The following is a 12107-nucleotide window of genomic DNA, read 5'->3' on the forward strand; positions in this document are numbered from 1 at the left end:
CCCCCCCCCCCAGCCAACTGCAGGCACACAGCCCTACTCCCTTTGGCCCTCCAGCCATCACAGCCCCGTCTAGCTCCCATGCTTCTCATTTTCCATCTATTACCCATAAACCAATGGTCCCACATGGGGGGCTCCCAATGTATTGACCTGCAGATGTATTTCCTTGAGATCACACATTTATGACCCACTCGGGGTGTTTCGGGGGTTTTTAACCATTTTATTGAGATATGATTGGCATGTAAAAGGATGTGCATAGTTAATGTATACAATTTGATGAATTTGGGAATGAGTACAGACTCATGAAACCACTGCCACTGTCAAGGGCATAAACATATCCATCACCTCTCAGAGTATCTTCTTAGCCCCTTTAACATCATTTTTTCGTGGTCAGAACACTTCATATAATAGCATATTTTAAGTATACAATAGAATATTGTTAGCTATAGTCACTGTGCTGTGTAATGGATCTCCAAAGCTTACCTTGAATAACTGAAATTTTGTACCCTTTGACCCCTCCCCGCAGCCCCCGGCAACCACCATTCTATTCTCCACCTGCTATGAGTTTGAGTATTTTTTAAAAGATTGATATATTTATTTGACAGAGAAAGAGAGAGAATGTGGTGGGGGAAGGGGTAAAGGGAGAGAGAGAATCCCAAGCAGACTCTCTGCTGAGTGGGGAGCCCCACACAGGGCTCGATCCCATGACCCTGAGACCACGACCTGAGCTGAAATCAAGAGTCGAAGTCTGAACTGACTGAGCCACCCAGGTGCCCCGAGTTTGAGTATTTTAGATTCTACATTTGTCTTTCTGTGGCTAGCTTATCTTACTAGTATAATATCCTCCAGTTTCACCATGTTGTCCCAAATGGCAGGATCTCCTTTTTTATAAAGTCTGAGTAATAGTCCACTGTATATACGAACCACATTTATCAATTTGTCATCTACAGACGGACATTTAGGTTGCTTTCATGCCTACTGTGAATAATGCTGTAATGAGTACGGGAGTGTAGCTATCTCTTCAATATTCTGTTTGCGTTTCCTTTGGATATATACGCAGACATGGAATTGCTGGATCATAGGGTGCTATTTTTAATTTCTTTTGAGGAACCTCCTTAGTGACATGTGACATAGTGACAGAAGCAATTCACATTCCCACCAATAGTGCGCCAAGGGTTCCCTATCTCTACATCCTTGCCAACACTTGTTATTTTATATTTTTCATAATCATTCTAACAGATGTGAGATATGGTTGGTTTTGATTTGCATTTCCCTGATGTTGAGCACCTTTTATGTATTTATTGGTCATCTGTATGTCGTCTTTGAAAAAAACGTGTAATTTAGGCTCTTAGCTCATTTTAATCAGATTCTTTGTTTTTCTGCTCCGAGTCGTCTAACTGCCTTGTGTATTTTGGATATTAACCTCTTAACTGAAATATGGTTTGCAATATGTTCTCTCCCATTCCATAGGCTGCCTTTTCATTTTGTTGATGGTTTCCTTGGCTGTGCAAAACCTCCTTCATTTGATGTAGTCCCGCTCGCTGATTTTTGCTTCGGTTGCTTATGCTGTCGATGTCATATCCAAACAACCATTGCCAAGACCAATGTCAAGGAGTTTTTTCCCTATATTTTCTTCTAGTTTTAAGGTTTTAGGTCTTACACTGAAGTCTTTAATTCATTTAGGGTTAACTTTTGTGAGTTATAGGTATAGGACTGGGGTCTTGTTTCATTCTTTGGCATGTGACTAGTTAGCCCAACATCATTTATTGAAGAGATTCTTTCCCCATTGAGTATTCTTGGCTCCCTGGTCAAAAATAAATTGACTGGATATGTGAGGGATTATTTCTAGGCTCTCAATTGTGTTCTATCAGTCTATGTGTCAATACCATACTGTTTTGATTACCGTAGCTTTGAGATCTAGTTTGAAATAAAAAAGAATGATGCCTCCCCCTTTGTTCTTTCTTAAGATGGCTTTGACTATTTGGGGTCTTGGGTTGTTCCATGCAAATTTTAGGGTTGGTTTTCTATTGGAATTTGGAATTTTGATAGTGTTCCACTGAATTTAGAGATGGCTCTGAGTAGTACAGACATTTTAACATTATTAACCCTTCTGATCCATGAACACATTATATCTCTCCATTTATTTGTGTCTTCTTTAATTTCTTTCATCAATATCTTTTTTCTTTTTTTGGTGTATAGGTCTTTCACTTCCTTGGGTAAATTAATTCCTAATATTTTTAACATTTTAGATGCTATTATAAATGAACTTGTTTTCTTTCTTTTTCAGATAGTTCATTGTTAGTGCATAGAAATTTAATTGATTTTTGTATGTTGATTCTTGTATCCTGAAACTTTAATACATTTGGTGATTAATTCTAACAGTTTTTGGCAGAGTCTTTAGGATTTTCTAGATATACAAGATCATGTAACCAGGAAACACAGACAATTTTATTTTTTCCTTTCCTATTTGGGTGCCTTTTCTTTATCTTGCCTGACTGTTCTGGTTAGAAGTTTCAGCATTGGGGCAGCTGGCTGCCTCAGTCAGAAGAGTATGAGACTCTCAATCTTGGGGTCATAATTTCAAACCCCATATTGGGTGCAGAGATTACGTAGAAAATAAATAAATAAACTTTTAAAAAAAGAAGAAGAAATTCCAATACTAAGTTGAATACAACTAGTGAGAGTGAGCACCCTTGTCTTGCTCATGATCTTAGCAGGAAAGCTTTTAACCTTTCACTACTCAGCATGATGACAGCTGTGGGCTTGTCACATACAACCTTTATGATGTTGAGCTACGTTCCTTCTATAACCAATTTGTTGAGAGTTTTATCATGAAAGGAGGCTGAATTTTGTCAAATGTTTCTTCTGCATCTATCGAAATGATCCTATGAATTTTATTTTTCATTATGTTAGGGTGGTGTACCACATTTATTGATTTGCGTACGTTGAAATAACCCTGCATCCCAGGGAGGAATCCTCCTTGATCATATGCATGATCCTTTCAATGTGCTGTGGAATTTCGTTTGCTCGTAGCTTTTGGGGAATTTCTGCATCTATATTCCCCTGGGATATTGGCCTGTAGTTTCCTTCTCTTGTAGCATCCTTATCTGGCTTTGGTATCAGGGTAATGCTGGCCTCATAAAATGAGTTTGGGAGTATTCCATCTTCTTGGATTTTCTGGAAGAGTTTGAGAAGGATTGGCATTAATTCTTCTTGAAATGTAGAACTGGTAGAATTCACATGTGAAATCATCTGCGCCTGGGCTTTCTTCGTTTGGAAACATATTTGATTTCTAGTTCAATCTCCTTACTCATTATTGGTCTGTTTAGATTTTCTATTTCTTCCAACTCGGTCTTGGTAGGTTGTAGGTTTCTAGGAATTTATCCATTTCTTCCAGGTTGTCCAGTCTGTTGTTGTATACTTTTCATAGGATTCTCTTATGATCCTTTATACTTCTGTGACTTCAGTTGTAGTGTTTTTTTAAAATTTTATTTACATCTTAATTTTATTTGGCTTTGTTGATCCTTTTTAAATGTTTTTCTGTTCTCTGCTTCATTTATTTCTGCCACGATCTTTGTTATCTCCTTCCTTCAGCTAACTCTGGGCTTAGTTGGTTCTTCTTTTCCAAGTTCCTTGAGGTATAAAGTTAAGTTGTTTATTTGAGGTCTTTCTTTTTCACTGTAGGTATTTATCACTATAAACTTCCTTCTTAACTGCTTTTGCAGTATCACAGAAGTTCTGGTATGCTGCATTTTCGTTTTTGTTTGTTTCAGGATATTTTCCCAATTTCCCTTTTGAGTTCTTCTTTGACCCACTGGTTGTTCAAGAATGTGTTGTTTAATTTCCACATATTTGTGAATTTTCCAGTTTTCCTCCTGTTGTTGATTTCTAGTTTCATACCACTGTAAAAGTTATTTGGTATGATTTCAGTCTTTTGAGAGAGAGTGAGAGACTAAGAGAGAGAGAGAGAGAGAGAGAGTGAATGCACAGATACAGAGGGAGAGGCAGAAGCAGACTCCTTGCTGAGCAGGGAGTCCAACACGGGGCTCGATCCCAGGACCCTGAGATCATGACCTGAGCCAAAGGCAGAAGCTTAACTGACTGAGCCACCCAGGCATCCCTTCACATGTTCTTATGTTACTAATTGGCACCCTTTTGTTTCAGCTTAAAGAACTCTTTTTCAGCATTTCTTGTAAGCTGGGTCTAGTGTGATAAGCTCTCCTCAGCTTTTGTTTGGCTGGTAAAGTCTTTATCGTGCCTTCATTTCTGAAGGACAACTTCGCAAGATAAAGTTATTCTTTGTTGGTAGTTTTTTTTACTTTCCTTCAGCACTCTGAATATATCCTCCCAGTTTCTGTTGGCCAGCAAAATGCCTGCTGAGAAATCTGCTGAGAGCTTTATGGGGGTTCTCTTGTAGGAGAGAAATTTTTTCTCTTGCTGCTTTTGAAAAGTATTTCTTTGTCTTTGCTTTTAGACAGTTTTATTATAACGTGTCTTGGAGAAGATCTTTTTAGATTGAAATTTAGGGGTGATCTTCATGAACATGGATGTCCAAATCTCACCCCAGGTTTGGGAAGTTCTCAGCCATTATTTTTTTAAATAAACTCTCTTCCCCTTTCTCCTCTCTTCTCTTTCTGGGACTCCCAATAATGCATAGATTGTTTCTCTTAGTGGTGTCTCCTAAGCCCCACAGGCTTTCCTCATTCCTTTTCATTCTCTGGCTCTTCTGACTGGATAATTTCAAATGATCTGCCTTCCAGCTTACTGACTGTCTCTTCTACATGGTCCTGTCTGCTATTGATGCTCTCTACTGAATTCTTCACTTCAATCCTGTTTGGTTCTTTTTTACATTTTCTATCTCTTTGTTGAACTTTTCATTTTGTTACTGTATTGTTTTCCTGGGTTTTGTTAAATTGTTTATCTGTGCTCTCTTAGAGGTCTCTGAGCAACTTGGGAAGAATTATTTTGTGGGTTTTTTTTTTAAGAGTTTATGTATTTGACAGAGAGAGAGTCAGCGAGAGAGGGAACACAAGCAGGGGGAGTGGGAGAGGGAGAAGCAGGCTTCCCGCTGAGCAGGGAGCCCGATGTGGGGCTCGATCCCAGAACACTGGGATCATGACCTGAGCTGAAGGCAGATGCTTAATGACTGAGCCACCCAGGTGCCCCTATTCTGCATTCATTATTAGGCGATCCATGTATCCCCATCCCTTTTGGATCAGTTACTGGGAGTCTACTGTGTTCCTTTGATGGTGTCACATTTTTCTGATTCTTCATAATCCCTGTAGCCTTGCAAAGGTTTCTGTGCATTTTCAGACTTTATGAACTGACTTCAGTAAGGAAAGACCTTCACCTTCAGGTGGGAGTATGCTGTGACCTCAGATCTAGTGGGCAAAAGCAGGGCACCAACCGCAGGGGGTGTGTGGTGGCTCTGGGTCCAGGAGGAGGCAGGGTAGGGAGGGAGAACATGACATCTCATTGGGTTAGGCTGCTAGGATCCATGAAATTGACAGCTGCATGGTCTTTGGTGAACACTGCAGGGGTCTGCAATGGCTACAAGCACTCTTGGGGTCTTCAGTGGCACCTCCAGGCCAAGTGGCTAGGGATCAGGGCAGGCAGTGGTGGTGGCCAGAGCTGGCGGTATGCACACACTCAGCTGTGGGGACCAGCTGTAGCTGCCTGTGTAGTGGCAGGGTCTGGTTGCAGACATACACATGACAAGCGCCAGGACCAGCAGAAAGAACCAGAGCCAACTATAGAGACACTAGCAGTTACCAACGACCTGGCTGTCAGTGTACATTCCCATGGCTGCAGGGTCTCACCATGGGTACACACATGGCCGTGGAAGTTGATGACACGAGTTAGGTCAGGGGCATGCATGTGCACAGCTGGAGGGGCTAGCCCTGTGTGTACATGGCCGTGGGGGGGCAGCCATAGGGTCTAGGTTGCTGTTTTGCACTTGTGCAGCCACAGAGGCCCGGGCAGGCTGCTGATGCAGATCCCATGCGTAAGGGGATGGGAGGAGGGAGCCGGAGGGATTCAAGCAGCTAGTTTCTGTGAACGTGAAAGCCTGTGGGGTGCAAATCCAGTGGGAAAATCTGCAGGGGTTCACAGCAGCTGTGCTGGCAATTGGTCTTCTCGGCAGCGAAAGCTGCTGGTGTCCCCTGCATAGCAGACGACTGGGAACCATGGTCACCCCTCATGCGGGTAACCCCTGCCCTTCTATTTCCTAGCTGTCTCTGGACATCTCAGCTTCACTGGTCTCTGGATGGGATGACACAGACTGGGTCCTTTGTTCACTGCCCAGAGAGGCTGGGGAAACTGCTTGCTCACCCCACTCTCTTTCCCGGTGTGGGAAACTCGTGCTGTGGAGTTCCCTCTTGGCACTGAGCAGCGCTGGCCTGGGGGACGGGATGATGTAAACAACATGGAGCTGCCTTCCTTTTTGTCTTGCGACGTTTTTCTCAGGGTTTTTGTTCTACTGTGTTGCCGAAGTTTCTTAAGTGGACTCCAGAGCTCTCCCAGAGTTGTTGTTTGTGGATAGCTGCCTAATTATTCATCTTTGTTGGGGGATGGAGGCTGAGTCCCCTACTCTGCCAACTTGGTGACCTCACTCAGGGCTTTTTAAAAGCTTAAATTAGTTGCTCCAGCTTAAGAATCAGAGGATTTCACATAAACGACCAGATTTTCAAATTCTCTCAAAACATCAGAAAAGCTGGCACTTCCTGTTGCCCATCTGACACACCAGCTGAGCTGGCACTGGCCAGGAGTTCCCTCGGGTTCTCCTCTCGAGCCTCCAGAGACAGCAAAGCCCTGCCCAACACCTTGACTTTGGCCTCCAGACCTGAGAGAGAATAAGTTTCTCTTGTTTTCAGTAATGTGTTACATCAGCTGCAGGAAACTAATACAGGGTCCCAGTGGGCAGTGGGAGGAAGGGGGTGGCCATTCTCTGAGGGGCACAGGATGAGAGAAGCAGGAACGGCAGCCCCCCTGAAGACACGGGTTTGCAGCATCTTGGACTTCCGGGGAAGGGGTCCAAGATGCAGAGGAAGAGTAGGAGCCAGAGCTATGGGGGCCAAGACCGGGGTGCCAAAATCACCAGTCGGTGGGAGGAGAGAGGGGAGGTCAGGCCCATGGGAACTCTGCAGGCCCCCACACTCTGATTCATACCTAGATCAAAGGGTCCTGCCAGGCCAGGCGGGGAGTGAGCAAATGCTTACAGATGAGTGAATAAATGACCACAAAACAATGGGACTTGTCCTCTGAGACACAGACAGGAAGGTCAGGGACACCATGGGCCATCCCCTTCCACCACCATGCGGGTAAGGGTGGACAAGAGCAACAGTTTCTTCCTCTCTAGTGCCATTGACATCTCCCATGTTTGCGGTTTAGGGGCAGACTGGTGTCTCAAACACATCTTATTAATGGAACCCATTCAAGTACATGTAGGAACGGCCCATGGCACAGGAGTAGGTGAATGGTCCAGAGTCAGCGTGTCGGGTTCCCAACACTGTTTCTGTCTGGCCAGGTGACCTCAAGCAAGGTGCGAAGGCTTCCTGGGCCTATAAATGGAGTTGGTCATCCCTCCCCCTCACGTGTGCAGCCCGGGCCACAGAACAAGGGGCACAGCTTGATGGTGCTCTGCAACCCATGTGATGGCACCCGCCTGCTTGCTCTCCAAATGAGAAAACTGAGACCGGGGTGGGGGGGCAGCCTGCCGGGGACACACAGGGTCTAGGAATCAGACCCCGGCCCCAGGTGGAAGGAGCATCTCCTGGGCAGGCCCCTGGGCTAGACCAGGCCTACTGCGGCAATTAGGGCAGGATATCAGCAAACAGCAAGGCAACCCCCTCATCTGGAGGGACCCTTGTACCCCAGGCGGAGGGCCATCTATGCCAGAGGCCTACAGCCCTGGGGTTATTCCAGAGGGACCCAATGTGACCATGACCCAGAACTCAATCTGGTGAGGAGCAGCCCTCTCTGGCCTCAGAGATCCCAGGACAGTTAGAGGTCTCCCTCCATGCCAAAGGTCAGGCTCTCCTCCCTGGCAGGCCTCCAGGTGGGTTGACCCAAGGGCACTGAATCTACTGGATGCTGTCCTGGGCCTTGCCAGAGTCAGGAAACCCAGGCTCAAATTGGCCGAGCAGCCTGGCAGGGACTCTCCCAAATGCCCATCTGAAGGGCACTAGAGCTCACTGAGATCAATCTGAAGTATGAGTCCCAGTTACTCAGATTTCCTCGTGAAACCAGAGACCTCTGACACTACTCATAAATGGACAAGTCAGACACTCCTCACCGGCATCAACTCATCTTGCAGCTATGGTGGAATGCACACACGGATGTCAGACTGATGACCATGGGTGGCCCCTGCCCCAACACCAGTGACTAACCACACTGGGTCCAGAGGCTGACCACCCTGAGACCGCACAGGCTGCCCACCTCGAGACCAGCACTGCCAGCCCAGGACCAGTGGATGACCCCCTGAGACTAGCACTCGGTCATCCTTCCAGACCGCCGGCCAGAATAAGCTTGGTGGGGGGCTCTGCAGAAAGAAAGTGGGGTTCGTTTCACTGCCTGATTTTCAAGCATCTTCGTATGCATCCCAGGGATGATCTGTCTCAAAATCTGCAAAGGAAAATTGACGAGAGAGCAAGATATGGAACGTGGGCTCCGTTTTGCAGAGTTTTTTTCCCGGACTTGGATTTTCCTGCTGCCAGGGGCAAGTATATCTGTTTCTACATGTAATTTTTATTAAGAATCTGTTTCCTCTCCCCATTTAATAAACATGAAATAAGTCCCTGAACCATGCTAGTCTGTCCAGCCTGGTGTCTCTTAGACCCTGACACTGGTTCTTACCCCAGACCCACTCTGCTCTTGAACTCTGTGACCATCTGCCCAACCCAGCCAGGAGGGAGGCTCACGGGGAGGACTCAGGCGCTACTGCAGGGGCCTGGAACCTGGCTCTTTGCTCATCAGATCAACTCACTAGTTTCTCAGAACTTGGTAAATTATCAGATGCCCGCCCTACTCCTTCCTTCTAGGCTCTCGGCTCTGTTCCTTTGCTGTTTGGTTTATGACAAAGTAGTCACTGGAAAGGAAAACGAAGAGTTAAAAAAAATGTATAAGAATCTAAAGGCTGAACAGATATCCTCTGCTACTTTGAATTTTGAAGTGTTCAAAACACTGATATCCTGAGAGCCAGGGTCTCACTGGGAAGCAAGTGTGCCTCCTGTTCCCATCCACAAGGCACCCAGGTCACTGTCCTTATGGGCTCCTTCAGTGGGAGCCACAGGCTGGAGCATGCAGCAGGGTCCCACATGTGCGCAACGGGGACCAAGGCTGTCTCTCAATCTTGTCATTCTTGTAACCTCCTGTACCAAGACTCTCAGGTGCCTGTCAAGGTTGCAGTGGTGACAGTCGAGAATAGAAAAAAAGAAAGAAGCTGGTCCAAACACAGAAGGATCCAGACTCTGACAGAAGACAAGACAGCACACGTCTGCATCAGCTTGCTGTCACCCAAAACTCGACTTTGCTTGGAAACACACGCGCGCGTGCGCACACACACACACACACACACACGTGCACTTGCCATAGGAATGCCCCGAAATGCTGACATGTGGTAAGCTTTCCACTCCTGGAGCTATTTTAGCTCTCAAAGAACATATCCCTTCTTTTCTCCTCCCCTTTGGTAATGATGGTCTAGTGGGTGCACTGCCAAAGTGGGGTCCACCACTTCCAGGGCATCCTTCCTCTCCTAGCCACCTGGGGAAGGGGAAAGCGGCCCTGGATGTTTTATGGCGGGGGCAGGGGGGGGGGGGGCACTGGACCCCAACCGTCACACATCACAGGCCTGAGAACTAAAGCCCATGGGATTTGAGCCATTCTGTCCCAACCAGCAGGGGTTCCTTCACCGTTCAGCCCCCCAGAGGATATTTTACATATTCATTTTTCCACTTTTCCAAAAGAAGCACCAGCCATCTGTGGGGGGCACTGGCCGCCAGCAAGTGAGAGCAAGCCCGTGGAAACATTTGACCTCTTCCCTGTGTCTCCATCTGCTATTGCTCTGCACCTTCCAGAACATCCCCTTCTGGAGGAGTCTGTCTGTGCATGCCCTTGGGGCAGAGTCCCTGCCTCCCCTGCTCTCTGACTCATTTGGTGGACTCATGTCGGGCCCTTGCCATGTGCCATCCATGCCCCTCCTTCCTTATGCGGAGCCATCCCTCCCCGCAGTGTGCAGGCTAGAATTTTCCCTCCCAGTTTGGAGGGGAGGCTGTCTCTGGCGCTAGGCCTTCTAGTGTTTTCCCCAGCCAAGTGACCACAGATAGGTCCCTTAGTGCCACAGTCCTGAGCCTGGGTACCATAGGGCCTTGGTAAGTTCACCCGGTAGGCCCTGCCCTTTCCTGGTTTCAGGCCCCTCAAGATAACTTTGTTCCAGAAAATACCTCTTTTGTCCAAAGCTGCCCAAGGTCGGTTTCCGATGCTCAAAACCATGAAGTCTCAACACCCATGTGCCCCAAATGCCAAGCTCCATACCCAGCTGGGTGCTAAAGAAAGCTGGACCCCACTTTGAAGGACAAGGAGAAGGGAAAGACCATCAAGGGGAGCAAACACTAGATACAGAGCCAGAAGACCTGGCTTCAAATCCTAGTCTGAGGCCAGTCTTGTTCCCTCTGCAACCCCTGGTTCCCTCATCGGCAAAGTGAGGAGCTGGGCCAGGTGATTTGCGAATTAGGCACTGGTCATCTTTCCATAATTCCAAAAGGACCTAGGAGAGCTCCAGTAGAAAGACCCCAAACAAATAACTAAGAGCAGGAAACACTCTCCTTTCCTGGATCATTGCCTCTGCCTACAAAACAAAGGCCAAGGCCTCCCTGGGGGCCACAGCAGCTCACTCTCTATCTCTGAGCAGACCTCCATGTGCCCCGCTCCTTGCTGGGGATCCCCGCTCTGTGCCTCAATGTGGCAAGCCTCTGCCCTTCACTCCTAAGGGGCATGATGGTACCTGAGTGACCCCTGGGCTTGAGTCCCCACTGTACACCAGGTGGTCTACAGAGATCTTCAAATATGATGCAATTTCAAACCTCCCTAAAATTCTATAAGGTGGAACATTCCATTTCCAGGGGACTCTAAGGCCCAAGGAAGTCAAGCTACTAGATCAGATCTCCCAGTGGGGCAGGAGCAGGCTTGGGAACACAGGCCTGCCCCCCAACACTGGCCCACAGGAGATCCAGTGGGGGGGGATACCAAACTCCAACATTCTCTTCACCACCATCACAACTCCTGCCTTACCCAGTTTTGTTAAATTCTAGCTGGATAATCCCATAGGCTAAGATTCTGAGTCTGAATCTTGATCTCTCTGTTACAAAAAAATTGAAGAGGCATTAAAGACCTGTTAGCCTCAAACTGAGACTCTCTTTGACTCAATCCAAAAGTTTAAAATAGAATTGAGAGAGGAATAACTTCCTCACTATGAGACTTGTGCTTTTTTAATACATAACAGCTTTACTGAGCTATAATTCACATATCATACAATTCACCCACTTACACAGTGTATAATTCAACCATCACCACAATCAATTTTAGAACATTTTTATCACCCCCCCCAAAAAAAACTCCGTATACATTAGCAGTCACTCCCATATTCCCCCAGTGTCTCCCTCACACAGCACAAGCCAGCCCCTGGAAACCACTGATCTATTTTCTGTCTCTATGGATTTGGTTATTCTGGACATTTCCTATAAACAGAACCATACAGAATGTGATCTTCTGTGGCTGGCTTCATTCACCTAACATCATGTTTTCAAGATTCCCATGCTGTAAAATACATCGATACTTAAATTCCTGTCTTGTCATCAACTAATAGCCCATCGTATAGATGTGCCACATTTCATTTGTCCATTCGCTGGCTGATACACCTTTGCATTCTTTTGACTTTTTGGCTCTTGTGAATCACTCTCCTTTGAGCATTCATGCGCAAGTTTTATGTGTGGACGGAGGTTCTCATTCATTGTGGGGATATACCTAGAAGTGGAATTGCTAGGTCCTAGGGTAACCCTATGCCACACTGTTTCCCAAAAGCAGCTGCACCATTTTACATTCCCACCAGCAGGGAG

The 12107-nt window shown here is 46.4% G+C and overlaps 1 protein-coding gene across 1 annotated transcript in view; it reads right to left on the reverse strand.

Annotated features, from left to right (window-relative positions):
- ADAMTS2 (ADAM metallopeptidase with thrombospondin type 1 motif 2) overlaps positions 1 to 12107 on the reverse strand; it is a 223772-nt gene that overhangs the window by 151385 nt on the left and 60280 nt on the right. The gene's annotated exons all lie outside the window — the stretch shown is intronic.

Source organism: Ursus maritimus, unplaced genomic scaffold (assembly GCF_017311325.1).
Source record: "Ursus maritimus isolate PB19 unplaced genomic scaffold, ASM1731132v1 scaffold_5, whole genome shotgun sequence".
Taxonomy (NCBI): domain Eukaryota; kingdom Metazoa; phylum Chordata; class Mammalia; order Carnivora; family Ursidae; genus Ursus; species Ursus maritimus.